The sequence below is a fragment of the Macaca thibetana genome, chromosome 19, assembly GCF_024542745.1.
Source record: "Macaca thibetana thibetana isolate TM-01 chromosome 19, ASM2454274v1, whole genome shotgun sequence".
NCBI classification, from domain to species: Eukaryota; Metazoa; Chordata; class Mammalia; order Primates; family Cercopithecidae; genus Macaca; species Macaca thibetana.
Window position 1 is genome coordinate 981,458 of NC_065596.1, and position 13,006 is coordinate 994,463.

Genomic DNA, 13,006 nt, shown 5'->3' on the forward strand with positions numbered 1-13,006 from the left:
GGGATTACAGGCTTGAGCCACCGCGCCCGGCCAAGCAGAAGATCTTACTAGATAATTCAAAAAGTAGTACACTAAACATATATAAAACCAAGTTACCTAGTTACTAAAATGTGTATTAAAATAATGAGATGCCAGTTTTTCACACATTACAAAGGAATTTATCTTTAATTGCAATTTAAAAAAATTTTTTAATTAAACTTTAATTTCTAGGGTACATGTGCACAGCGTGCAGATTTGTTACACATGTATACATGGGCCATGTTGGTGTGCTACACCCATTAACTCATCATTTACATTAGGTATTTCTCCTAATGCTGTCCCTCCCCCCGCCCTCCACCCGATGACAGGCCCTTGAGTGTGATGTTTCCCACCCTGTGTCCAAGTGTTCTCATTGTTCAATTCCCACCAATGAGTGAGAACATGCAGTGTTTGGTTTTCTGTCCTAGTGAGTTTGCTCAGAATGATGGTTTCCGGCTTCATCCATGTCCCTACAAAGTACATGAACTCATCATTTTTTTATGGCTGCATAGTATTCCACAGTATATATGTGCCACATATTCTTAATCCAGTCTATCATTGATGAATATTTGGAATGTTTCCAAGTCTTTGCTATTGTAAATAGTGCCATGATAAATATACATGTGCATGTGTCTTTATAGCAGCATGATTTATAATCCTTTAGGTATATACCTAGTAATGGGATGGCTAGGTCAAATGGTATTTCTAGTTCTAGATCCTTCAGGAATCGCCACACTGTCTTCCACAATGGTTGAACTAGTTTACAGTCCCATCAACAGTGTAAAAGTATTCCTATTTCTCCACATCCACTCCAGCACCTGTTGTTTCCTGACTTTTTAATGATCTCCATTCTAACTGGTATGAGATGGTATCTCATTTGTTGGTTTTGGTTTGCATTTCTCTGTTGACCAGTGATGATGAGCATTTTTTTCATGTGTCTGTTGGCTGAAAAAGTGTCTTCTTTTGAGAAGTGTCTGTTCATATCCTTTGCCCACTTTTTCATGGGGTTGATTTTTTCTTGCAAATTTGTTTAAGTTCTTTGTAGATGCTGGACATTAGCCCTTTGTCAGATAGGTAGATTGCAAACATTTTCTCCCATTCTGTAGGCTGCCTGTTCACTCTGATGGTAATTTATTTTGCTGTGCAGAAGCTCTTTAGTTAAATTAGATCCCATTTGTCTATTTTGGCTTTTGTTGCCATTGCGCTTGGTGTTTTAGTGATGAAGTCCTTGCCCATGCCTATGTCCTGAATGGTATTACCTAGGTTTTCTTCTAGGGTTTTTATGGTTTTAGATCTAACATTTAAATCTTTAATCCATTTTGAATTACTTTTTCTATAAGGTGTAAAGAAGGGATCCAGTTTCAGCTTTCTATATATGGCTAGCCAGTTTTCCCAGCATCATTTATTAAATAGGAAATCCTTTCCCTGTTTCTTGTTTTTGTTAGTTTTGTCAAAGATCAGATGGTTGTACATGCGTGGTGTTATTTCTGAGGGCTCTGTTCTGTTCCATTGGTCTATATCTCTGTTTTGGTACCTGTCTCATGCTGTTTTGGTTACTATAGCCTTGTAGTATAGTCTGAAGTCAGGTAGCATGATGCCTCCAGCTTTGTTCTTTTGGCTTAGGGTTGTCTTGGCAATGCAGGCTCCTTTATGGTTGTGTATGAACTTTAAAGTAGTTTTCTCCAATTCTATGAAGAAAGTCATTGGTAGCTTAATGGGGATGGCATTAAATGTATATATTACTTTGGGCAGTATGGCCATTTTTATGATATTTATTCTTCCTATCCATGAGCATGGAATATTCTTCCATTTGTTTGTGTCCTCTTTTATTTCGTTGAGCAGTGGTTTGTAGTTCTCCTTGAAGAGGTCCTTCACATCCCTTCTAAGTTGGATTTCTACTTATTTTATTCCCTTTGAAGCAATTGTGAATGGGAGTTCACTCACGATTTGGCTCTCTGTCTGTTATTGGTGTCTAGGAATGCTTGTGAGTTTTGCACATTTATTTTGTATCCTGAGACTTTGCTGAAATTGCTTATCAGCTTTACTAGAGTTTGGGCTGAGACAATGGGGTTTTCTAAATATACAATCATGTCATCTGCAAACAGGAACAATTTGACTTCCTCCTTTTCTAATTGAATACCCTTTATTTCTTTCTCCTGCCTGACTGCCCTGGCCAGAACTTCCAACACTATGTTGAATAGGAGTGGTGAGAGAGGGCATCCCTGTCTTGTGCCAGTTTTCAAAGGGACTCCTTCCAGTGTTTGTCCATTTAGTATGATATTGGCTGTGGGTTTGTCATAAATAACTCTTATTTTGAGATACATCCCATCAATACCTAGTTTACTGTGAATTTTTAGCATGAAGAGGTGTTGAATTTTGTCAAAGGCCTTTTCTGCATCTATTGAGAAAATCATGTGGTTTTTGCCTTTGGTTCTGTTTATATGATGGATTACGTTTATTGATTTGCGTATGTTGAACCAGCCTTGCATTCCAGGGATGAAGCCAACTTGATCCGGGTGGATAAGCTTTTTGATGTGCTGCTGGATTTGATATGCTAGTATTTTATTGAGGATTTTTGCACTGATATTCATCAGGGATATTTGTCTAAAATTCTCTTTTTGTGTGTGTGTGTGTGTCTCTGCCAGGCTTTGGTATCAGGATGATGCTGGCCTCATAAATGAGCTAGGGAGGATTCTCTTTCTCTATTTATTGGAATGGTTTTAGAAGGAATGATACCAGTTCCTCCTTGTACCTCTGGTAGAATTTGGGTGTGAATTTATCTGGTCTTGGACTTTTTTTGGTTGGTAGGCTATTAATTACTGCCTCAACTTCAGAGCCTGTTATTTGTCTATTCAGGGATTCAACTTCTTCCTGGTTTAGACTTCGGAGGGAGGGTGTATGTGTCCATGAATTTATCAATTTCTTCTAGATTTTCTAGTTTATTTGCATAGAGGTGTTTATAGTATTCTGTGATGATAGTTTGTATTTCTGTGGGATCAGTGGTGATATCCCCTTTATCATTTTTTATTGCATCTATTTGATTTTTCTCTTTTCTTCTTTGTCTTGCTAGCAGTCTATCAATTTTGTTGATCTTTTCAAAAAACCAGCTCCTGGATTCATTGATTTTTTGAAGGGTTTTTTGTGTCTCTATCTCCTTCAGTTCTGCTCTGATCTTAGTTATTTCTTGCCTTCTGCTAGCTTTTGAATGTGTTTGCTCTTGCTTCTCTAGTTCTTTTAATTGTGACGTTAGGGTGTCAATTTCAGATCTTTCCTGCTTTCTCTTGTGGGCATTTAATGCTATAAATTTCCGTCTACACCCTACTTTAAATGTGTCCCAGAGATTCTGGTATGTTGTGTCTTTGTTCTCATTGGTTTCAAACAACATCTTTATTGCTGCCTTCATTTCATTGTTTACCCAGTAGCATTCAGGAGCAGGTTGTTCAGTTTCCATGTAGTTGTGAGGTTCTGAGTAAGTTTCTTAATCCTGAGTTTTAATTTGATTGCACTGTGGTCTGTGGTTTGTTATAATTTCTGTTCTTTTACATTTGCTGAGGAGTGCTTTACTTCCAACTATGTGGTCAATTTTGGAATAAGTGTGATGTGGTGCTGAGAAGAATGTATATTCTGTTGATTTGGGGTGAAGAGTTCTGTAGATGTCTGTTAGGTCCACTTGGTGCAGAGCTGAGTTCAAGTCCTGGATATCCTTGTTAACTTTCTGTCTTGTTATCTGATGTTGACAGTGGTGTGTTAAAGTCTCCCCTTATCATTCTGTGAGAGTCTACATCTATTTGTAGGTCTCTAAAACTTGCTTTATGAATCTGGGTGCTCCTGTATTGGGTGCATATATATTTAGGATAGTTAGCTCTTCTTGTTGAATTGATCCCTTTACCATTATATAATGGCCTTCTTTGACTCTTTCGATCTTTGTTGGTTTAAAGTCTGTTTTATCCGAGAGTAGGATTGCAACCCCTGCTTTTTTTGTTTTCCATTTGCTTGGTAGATCTTCCTCCATCCCTTTATTGTGAGCCTATGTGTGTCTCTGCACGTGAGATGCATCTCCTGAATACAGCACACTGATGGGTCTTGACTCGTTATCCAATTTGCCAGTCTGTGTCTTTTAATTGGGGCATTTAGCCCATTTACATTTAAGGTTAATATTCTTAAGTGTGAATTTGATCCTGCCATTATGATGTTAGCTGGTTATTTTGCTTGTTGATGCAGTTTCTTCCTAGCATTGATCGTCTTTATGATTTGGCATGTTTTTGCAGTGGCTGGTACCTGTTGTTCCTTTCCATGTTTAGTGCTTCCTTCAGGAGCTCTTGTAAGGAAGGTCTAGTGGTGACAAAATCTCTCAGCATTTGCTTGTCTGTAAAGGACATTATTTCTCCTTCTCTTAGAAAGCTTAGTTTGGCTGGATATGAAATTCTGGGTTGAAAATTTTTTCCTTTAAGAATGTTGAATATTGGCCCTCACTCTCTTCTGGTTTGTAGAGTTTCTGCTGAGAGATCCGCTGTTTGTCTGATGGGCTTCCCTTTGAGGGTAGCCCAACCTTTCTCTCTGGCTGCCCTTAACATTTTTTCCTTCATTTCAACCTTGGTGAATCTGACAATTATGTCTCTTGGGGTTGCTCTTGCTCTTCTTGAGCAGTATCTTTGTGGTGTTCTCTGTATTTCCTGAAATTGAATGTTGGCCTGACTTGCTAGGTTGGGGAAATTCTCCTGGAGAGTATCCTGAAGAGTGTTTTCCAACTTGGTTCCATTCACCCCCTCACTTTCAGGTACATCAATCTGATGTAGATTTGGTCTTTTCACATAGCCCCATATTTCTTGGAGGCTTTGTTCATTTCTTTTTACTCTTTTTTCTCTAAATTTCTCTTCTTGCTTCATTTCATTCATTTGATCTTCAATCACTGATACTCTTTTTTCCACTTGATCGAATTGGCTACTGAAGCTTGTGCGTGCATCACGTAGTTCTCATGCCATGGTTTTCAGCTCCATCAGGTCATTTAAGGTTTTCTTTATGCTGTTTATTCTAGTTAGCCATTCATCTAATCTTTTTTCAAGGTTTTTAGCTTCTTTGCAATGGATTCACACATCCTCCTTTAGCTCGGAGAAGTTTGTTATTACCGATCTTCTGAAGCCTACTTCTGTCAACTTGTCAAAGTCATTCTCCATCCAGCTGTGTTCTGTTGCTGGCAAGGAGCTGCATTCCTTTGCAGAAGAGGCACTCTGATTGTTAGAATTTTCAGCTTTTCTGCTCTGGTTTCTCCCCATCTTTGTGGTTTTATCTACCTTTGGTCTTTGATGATGGCGACCTACAGATGGGGTTTTGGTGTGGATGTCCTTTTTGTTGATGTTGATGCTATTCCTTTCTGTTTGTTAGTTTTCCTTCTAATAGTCAGGACCCTCAGCTGCAGGTCTGTTGGGGTTTGCTGGGGGTCCACTCCAGACCCTGTTTGTCTGGGTATCACCAGCGGAGGCTGCAGAACAGCAAATATTGCAGAACAGCAAATGTTGCTGCCTGATCCTTCCTCTGGAAGCTTCGTCTCAGAGGGGTACCAGGCTGTATGAGGTGTCAGTCGCCCCTACTGGGAGTTGTCTCCCAGTTAGGCTACTTGTGGGTCAGGGAGCCACTTGAAGAGGCAGTCTGTCCGTTTTCAGATCTCAACTCTGTGCTGAGAGAACCACTACTCTCTTCAAAGCTGTCAGACAGGGATGTTTAAGTCTGCAGAAGTTTCTGCTGCCTTTTGTTCAGCTATGCCCTGCCCCCAGAGGTGGAGTCTACAGAGGCAGGCAGTCCTCCTTGAGCTACAGTGGGCTCCACCCATTTCAAGCTTCCCCGTCACTTTGTTTATCTAGTCAAGCGTCAGTAATAGTGCATGCCCCTCCTGCAGCCTCGCTGCCACCTTTCAGTTCGATCTCATACTGCTGTGCTAGCAGTGAGCAAAGCTCCATGGGCATGGGACCCTCAGGACCAGGCACAAGATATAATCTCCTGGTGTGCCATTTGCTAAGATCGTCGGAAAAGTACAGCATTAGGGTGGGGGTGTCCTGATTTTCCAGGTACCATCTGTCAGGGCTTCCCTTGCCTAGGAAAGGGAATTTCCCAACCCCTTGTGCTTCTCGGGTGAGGTGATGCCCCACCCTGCTTCAGCTCACACTCCATGGACTGCACCCACTGTTCAAAAAGTCTCAGTGAGATGAACCCAGTACCTCCGTTGGAAATGCAGAAATCACCTGTCTTCTGCATCACTCATGCTGGGAGCTATAGACTGGAGCTGTTCCTATTCAGCCATCTTGAAACCCCAGAAAATATTTTTTAAAATAACATGTTCCACTGAACTCCTGGCAGATTTTGCACTGTGCATCAGCAGCCTTTAAAATGTGCTACATTTCTTAATATAGCAATTTTAACTAATACATTAATTTTGACATAATGAAGTAGAATCACTTGTCTGGGGTAAATACCTGAGGTTCACCATCTCATACCAAGGAAATCAAGTACATGGACACACAAAAACTTGGTTTAGGAGCAGACGTTTAATAGGCAAAAGAAAGAGAAAGGAGAATAGCTCTCTCTCCTGAGAAAGAGTGGGACTTCCAGCTTGCAGAGAAGTGCATTGGATTTTACAGACTGCCTTCAAGAGGCAGTGTCTGATTTACATAGGGCCAAAGATTGGCTGGATCAGTTATGGATGTTTACACAGCTCACAAGGAAGCTGGCTTCCCCACCCTCATCTTTGATTATGCAAACGGAGCGTTTGCCAGCACTATGTTGCCTGCTTCTTACTCTACATGTGGTTTACAAAGAAAAGGGAAGATGGAGCCACCATTTTGAACATGTGTAGTTTCCAGGTAGCTCCTTTTCCTATTGGCAAAGGTGCCGGCATTTATTCATGCAAGCTTACAGCTTGCTTTTCTATGTCTGCAGCTCAATCTTACAGGTTGCTCTTTGTTAAACAGAAGAGCAGCTTTTTTGTGGGCTTTTTATTTATAAAATTTGTGGGCTTTTTATTAAAAGGAAAACTTTACCAAGGACTTTTTTTTGCCCTCACTCACTATTGGCCTAAATAATTATTTTTAACTCCTGTATCAATAATAGTTAATGTCATGGGAAACGTTTATAATGTATTTGTATGTATGAATAAGCAAGATAGCAAGCTCTAACTAGTGGTTGATTTTAATTTATTTATACAAATGTGTTGGGTACAAGCATAATTTAGTTACATGCATAGATTGCATAGTGGTGAAGTCAGGGCGTTTATGGTATCCATCATTCGAATAATGTTCATTATAGCTATTAAGTAATTTCTCAGCATCCACCCCACCCTACCTTCTCACCCTTTCATGTCAGGTGTGCTGGTCCTCAATGACCAATACACCAAAGGTAAATGTATTGTTTTCTGAGACTTAGAATTAAAAATCAACCAAACAGAAAAGATGACCCCTAAGTCAATAAAACATTTGTTTTATATATATATCTACACACACACACAAACAGACGTGTGTGTGTGTGTGTGTATATATATATTTCTTTATACTGAAGAAACTTATACAGAGTCTTTCCCATTGCACAAACCCAAAAGTAAAGCCAAATGGCTCTACATAATAAACATTATGGTAATAACTTCAAAAAAAAAATTCCTCCAATGAATGTAAATTCAAAAATAAAATGAAACAACTGTTTCTTTAGATGTGCAGAAATCAATATAAAGACACATAAAGACACAGGAAACACAGAAAACCAAGGTTTATGACACTTTCAAATGAGCATAATAATTCTCCAGTACTCTAAGAAGAAAAAAAATTTCATTTAAATGACTTTAAAATAGTTTTAAAAGACTTCAAAGCATAGATTTTAAAGAAGTTCAAAGAGACACAAGAGAAATCTGAAAACCAATACAACAATAAATAAATAAATGTAGAGTATGAATGGGAAATGTTCCAAGGAGATAGGTATCTTTTAATAGAAACTGAAACAAAAATTATGGAACTGATTTATTGAAGGAAAAAGAAAATACACTGAAAGATTCAATAACAGACGGAAACAAACATAAAAAGAATTTTCAAACCTTTAAACAGGTCTTTTAAAATAATATAGTCAGACAAAAATAAGGAGAAAAGAATAAAAAAGAATGAACAAAGACTTTGAGATGTTTCTGACCACATAAAGTGACTAAACTTCAAAATTATCAGTTTTTCTGAGAAAGAAAAAACATCAAAAAGTTTAGAAAACCCTGAGGAGTTGATGGGTGCTGACGAGTTGATGGGTGCAGCACACCAACATGGCACAAGTATACATATGTAACAAACTTGCACGTTGTGCACATGTACCCTAGAACTTAAAGTATAATAATTTTTAAAAAAGTAAAAATAAAAAAAGAAAAAAAAAAAGAAAACCTATTTAAGAAAACAATTGATGAAAACTTCCCAACTCTAGCAACTGAATTAGACATACACATACAGGAAACTCAGCAAACAAAATACAACAAAATACAAACACAATATATTGCAAAACAGACATCATCATGGCACATGATAATCAGAGTATCTAAAGTCAAAGTGAAGGAAGTAATTCTAAAATAAGCAAAAAAAAAAAAAAAAAAAAAAAAAAAAAAAGGCATCTAGTCATTTATAAAGAAAATCACATTAGATTAAAAGCAGACTTCTCAGCAGAAACTCTACTGGCCAGAAGAAAATGGGATGGCACTTTTAGAGTATTGAAAAAAAAAAAACTGCCAACCAAAAACTTTACATCAAGCTAGAACAACCGTCACAAGTGAAGAACATAAAGGCTTACCCTGAGAAATAAATGCTGAGGAAACTAATTACCACTAGACTGGGCCTATGAAAGATGTTAAAAAAAATTCTAATATAAAAACAAAAGACTGATATTCACCATTATTAAAACATATAAAAGTATAAAACAGGTCTTACAAAAAACAGAAAGTGAAATAAATCAAATCACAACATGACAGAATTTTATTAAACTACAAAGATAAAAATAAAAAATAAAACAAGAAAATAATTAACATGATACTAACAAAACCTTACATACTAATATTTACCTTGAATATAAATAAATACTTCATTGAAATGTATAGATTTGGTTGCGTGCGGTGGCTCATGCTTATAGTCCCAGCACTTTGGGAGGGCAAGGTGGGTGGATTATGAGGTCAAGAGATAAAGACCAGCCTGGCGAATATGGTGAAACCTCATCTCTACTGAAAATACAAAAATTAGCTGGGCATGGGCTGTGCGCCTGTAGTCCCAGCTACTCAGGAGGCTGAGAAAGGAGATCACTTGAATAGGGGAGGTGGAGGTTGCAGTGAGCAGTGGGATGAGATTGTGCTACTGCACTCCAGCTTGGCAATGCAGCAAGACTGCATCTCAAAAAAAAAAAAAAAAAAAAAAAGATTTATGAAATGAGTAAGAAAAAATAATCCAACTCTATGTTGCCTACAAAAATCTCAGCTTACTTGTAAGAAACATACAGATTAAAGGCGAATGGGGGGAAATATATTAACACAAACAGAAACCAAAAGTAAACAGAAATATCTATACTTACATCAAATAAAACAGGCTTTAAATAAAAAGCTGTAACACAAAGGATAAAGAAGATCATCATCCAATAATAAATAAATCATTTCAGCCAAAAGATATAATAATTCTAAATGTATACGCACCAAACATCATGGCACCCAGATTTTAAAAAGAAATATTAATAAATCTATACAAAGAGATAGACAGTAATACAATAATAGTGGAGAAATTAAACATTCTACTCACATTTGAGAGACCATTCAGAGGAAATTTGGCAAATCAACAAAGTATCCCCAAAAATCAAAGTTATATCAACTACCTACTTAGACCACAATAGAACTACAAATCAATATCAAGAAAAATTTCAGAAAGTATAAATTTACAAAGAATTTAAACAAAATACTACTCAACAGTGACTGTGTAAATGAAGTAATTAAGATGGCTGACCAGGGGTGGTGGCTCACACCTGTAATCCTAGCACTCTGGGAGGCTGAGATAGGTGGACCACCTGAGGTAAGAAGTTTGAGACTCGCCTGAGCAACATGGCAAAACCCCATCTCTACAAAAAAAAAGAAATATGAAAAAATAGCTAGGTGTGGTGGTGTACACTTATTGTCCTAGCTACTCAGGAGGCTTATATAAAATGATCGTTTCAGCCTGGAAGGCAGAAGTTGCAGCGAGCCAAGACTGTGCCACTACACTCCAGCCTGGGTGACAGAGTAAACCCCATCTCAAAACAAACAAAAAAAAATTTAAGATGAAAGTTAAAAATTTGTGGGAAAAAAGATGGAAATAGAAACACAATATAATAAAACCTGTGAGATACATCAAATATAGTACTAAGAGGGAAGTTCATAGCCTAAAGACCTGCATCAAAAAAATAGAAAGCTTACATATTAAGGACCTGACATCACACTTCAAGTAACTAGAAAATTAGTAACAAATCAAATTCTAAGTTAGAAGAAGAAATAACAAAAATCAGAACAGAACCAAATGACATGAAGTCCAAAAACAATAAAAATGATCAACAGAATAAAGAGTTGGTTTCTCAAAAAGACAAAATTGGTAAATTGCTAGCTAGATTAACCACAAACAGAATAGAAATCTAAATAAACAAAATCAGAAATGAAAGAACAAACATTACAGTGGATACAACAGTAATATAAAAGATCACTAGAAACGATTTTAAACAACTAGACAGACACTCACAAACCTGAAAACCTAGAAAGAATGAATAAATTCATGGAAACAACCTCCCAAGATAGAGTCAGGAAGAAATAGAGTACCTGAACAAACCAATAATGAGTAGCATGATTGAGTCGGCAATAAAAAAATGTCTTGACAAAGAAAAGCTCAGGACTAGATAAATGCACAGCAAAATTCTACCAAGTGTACAAAGAATAATAATCCTCCTGAAACTCTTACCAAAAATTGAGGATAATAAAATTCTTCCTAAGTCACTCAGAGGTCAGTATCACCCTGATACCAAAACTAGCCAAGGACACAACAAAGAAAACTATTATATTATTTATCATATTATTATTATATAAAATAGACAAATGGAAATCAAACTAAAAGTTTTGGCGCAGAAAAAAATCAACAGGATAAATAGGCAATCTACAGAATAAAAGAAAATATTTGCAAACTATGTGCCAACATGGAACTAATATTCAGAATTTACAAATAACTCAACTCAAAAATATTACAATAATAATAAACAAAGAATTCTATTGAAAATTGAGCAAATAACATTACTAACCATTTTTCAACAAAGACATACAAATAGCCAACACGCATATGAAAAAAAATGCTCAATCTCAACTAAAAATAAAACTACCATTTTTGTTTTATTTTCTGAGACGGAGTCTTAGTTGCCCAGGCTGAAGTGCAGTGGTATGATCTCAGTTCACTGCAACCACTGACTCCCAGGTTCAAGTACTTCTTCTGTGTCAGCCTCCTGAGGAGTTGGGGCTGCAGGTGAGAGCCACCACACCTGGCTAACTTTTGTATTTTTAGTAGAGACGTGGTTTCACCATATCGGTCAGGCTGGTGTTGAACTCCTGACCTCGTGATCTGCCTGCCTCCACCTCCCAAAGTGCTGGGATTACAGGTGTGAGCCACCATGCCTGGTCAGAACTATCATTTGATTCAGAAATCTCATCACTAGGTATCTACCCAAAGAAAAATAGTTTATTATATGAAAATGATACCTATACTTGCACATTTATTGCAGCATGCTCACAATAACAAACTGTATATACCAGAAAAGCTTAATATTCAAAATATATAGAAAATTCAAAGCAAAGGCAAGTATAATGATAACAATGATAATCCAACTAAAAAACAGTCAAAAGACTGAAAAAATATTTTGCCAAAAATATTTCCCAAAAATAACCAGAAAATTAATAACAAATCAAATTCCAAGTTAGAAGAAGAAATAAATAAAAATCAGAACAGAACCAACTGACATTAAGTCCAAAAACAATAAAAATAATTAACAGAATAAAGAGTTGGTTTTTCAAAAAGACAAAATTGGTAAATTGTTAGATAGATTAACCACAAACAGAATAGAAATCTAAATAAACAAAATCAGAAATGAAAGAACAGACATTACAATGGATACAACAGTAATACAAAAGATCACTAGAAATGATTATTTGTATATATTTGTATATTTGAAAATATTTGTATAGATTTATATACAATGACCAACAGATATATAAAAAAGTGCTCCATATCACCTACCAACAGGAAACTGCAAATGAAAACGATGAGTTATCACTTCAAATCTGTTAGGATTGTTAATATCAAAAAGAAAAAATAGAGAAATAAGTAACATCTGTCATTCATGTTCCTGAGATTTCTGAAACAAATCTTAATATCACCACTGCTCTCACACATTTCAGACATGATGGGAAAAGAACACTTAAGAAATGATCTAACATGCAGTTCCTCAAAAATACTCAGAAATATTCTTATATTCCCCCGAAACAATGGAAGAGCAGGCATATCATACAGTACCTTATAAGCCATAAAGAGGACTTTAGCTGTCACAGTACCCTCTAAGGAAAATCACTAAATAGGAAGTAGAGTCCTTAGAGAATTTAAGGGTATGGGACAAAAGATGCTCCTATTTGAGAGCTAGAGAAATAAAAATGGCTTTTTAGGAAACCTTTCTATTGAAGCAAAGCATTCTATAGGTCTGGAATTTAGGAAACCTTTCTATTGAAGCAAAGCACATTTTAAGGTCTGGAATTCTTTTTGACCGTTGTACCCCTCATCTCTGTTATCTGCTTCATTCATGCTTACCTACCTGAGTATTTGACTACTGTCTCATGTCTCTTCACATTCTAGGGCTTTTATTTGCTCAAAGCAGTAGATCAGATCAGAGTTACAGACAACAAGGTCTGTTTTGTTAGAAAAATTAGCATGACTTTCTGGGATTC

At 36.7% G+C, this 13,006-nt stretch overlaps 1 protein-coding gene across 1 annotated transcript in view; it reads right to left on the bottom strand.

Annotated features, from left to right (window-relative positions):
- LOC126942223 (zinc finger protein 724) overlaps window positions 1-13,006 on the bottom strand; it is a 715,842-nt gene that overhangs the window by 474,265 nt on the left and 228,571 nt on the right. The window lies entirely within an intron of this gene.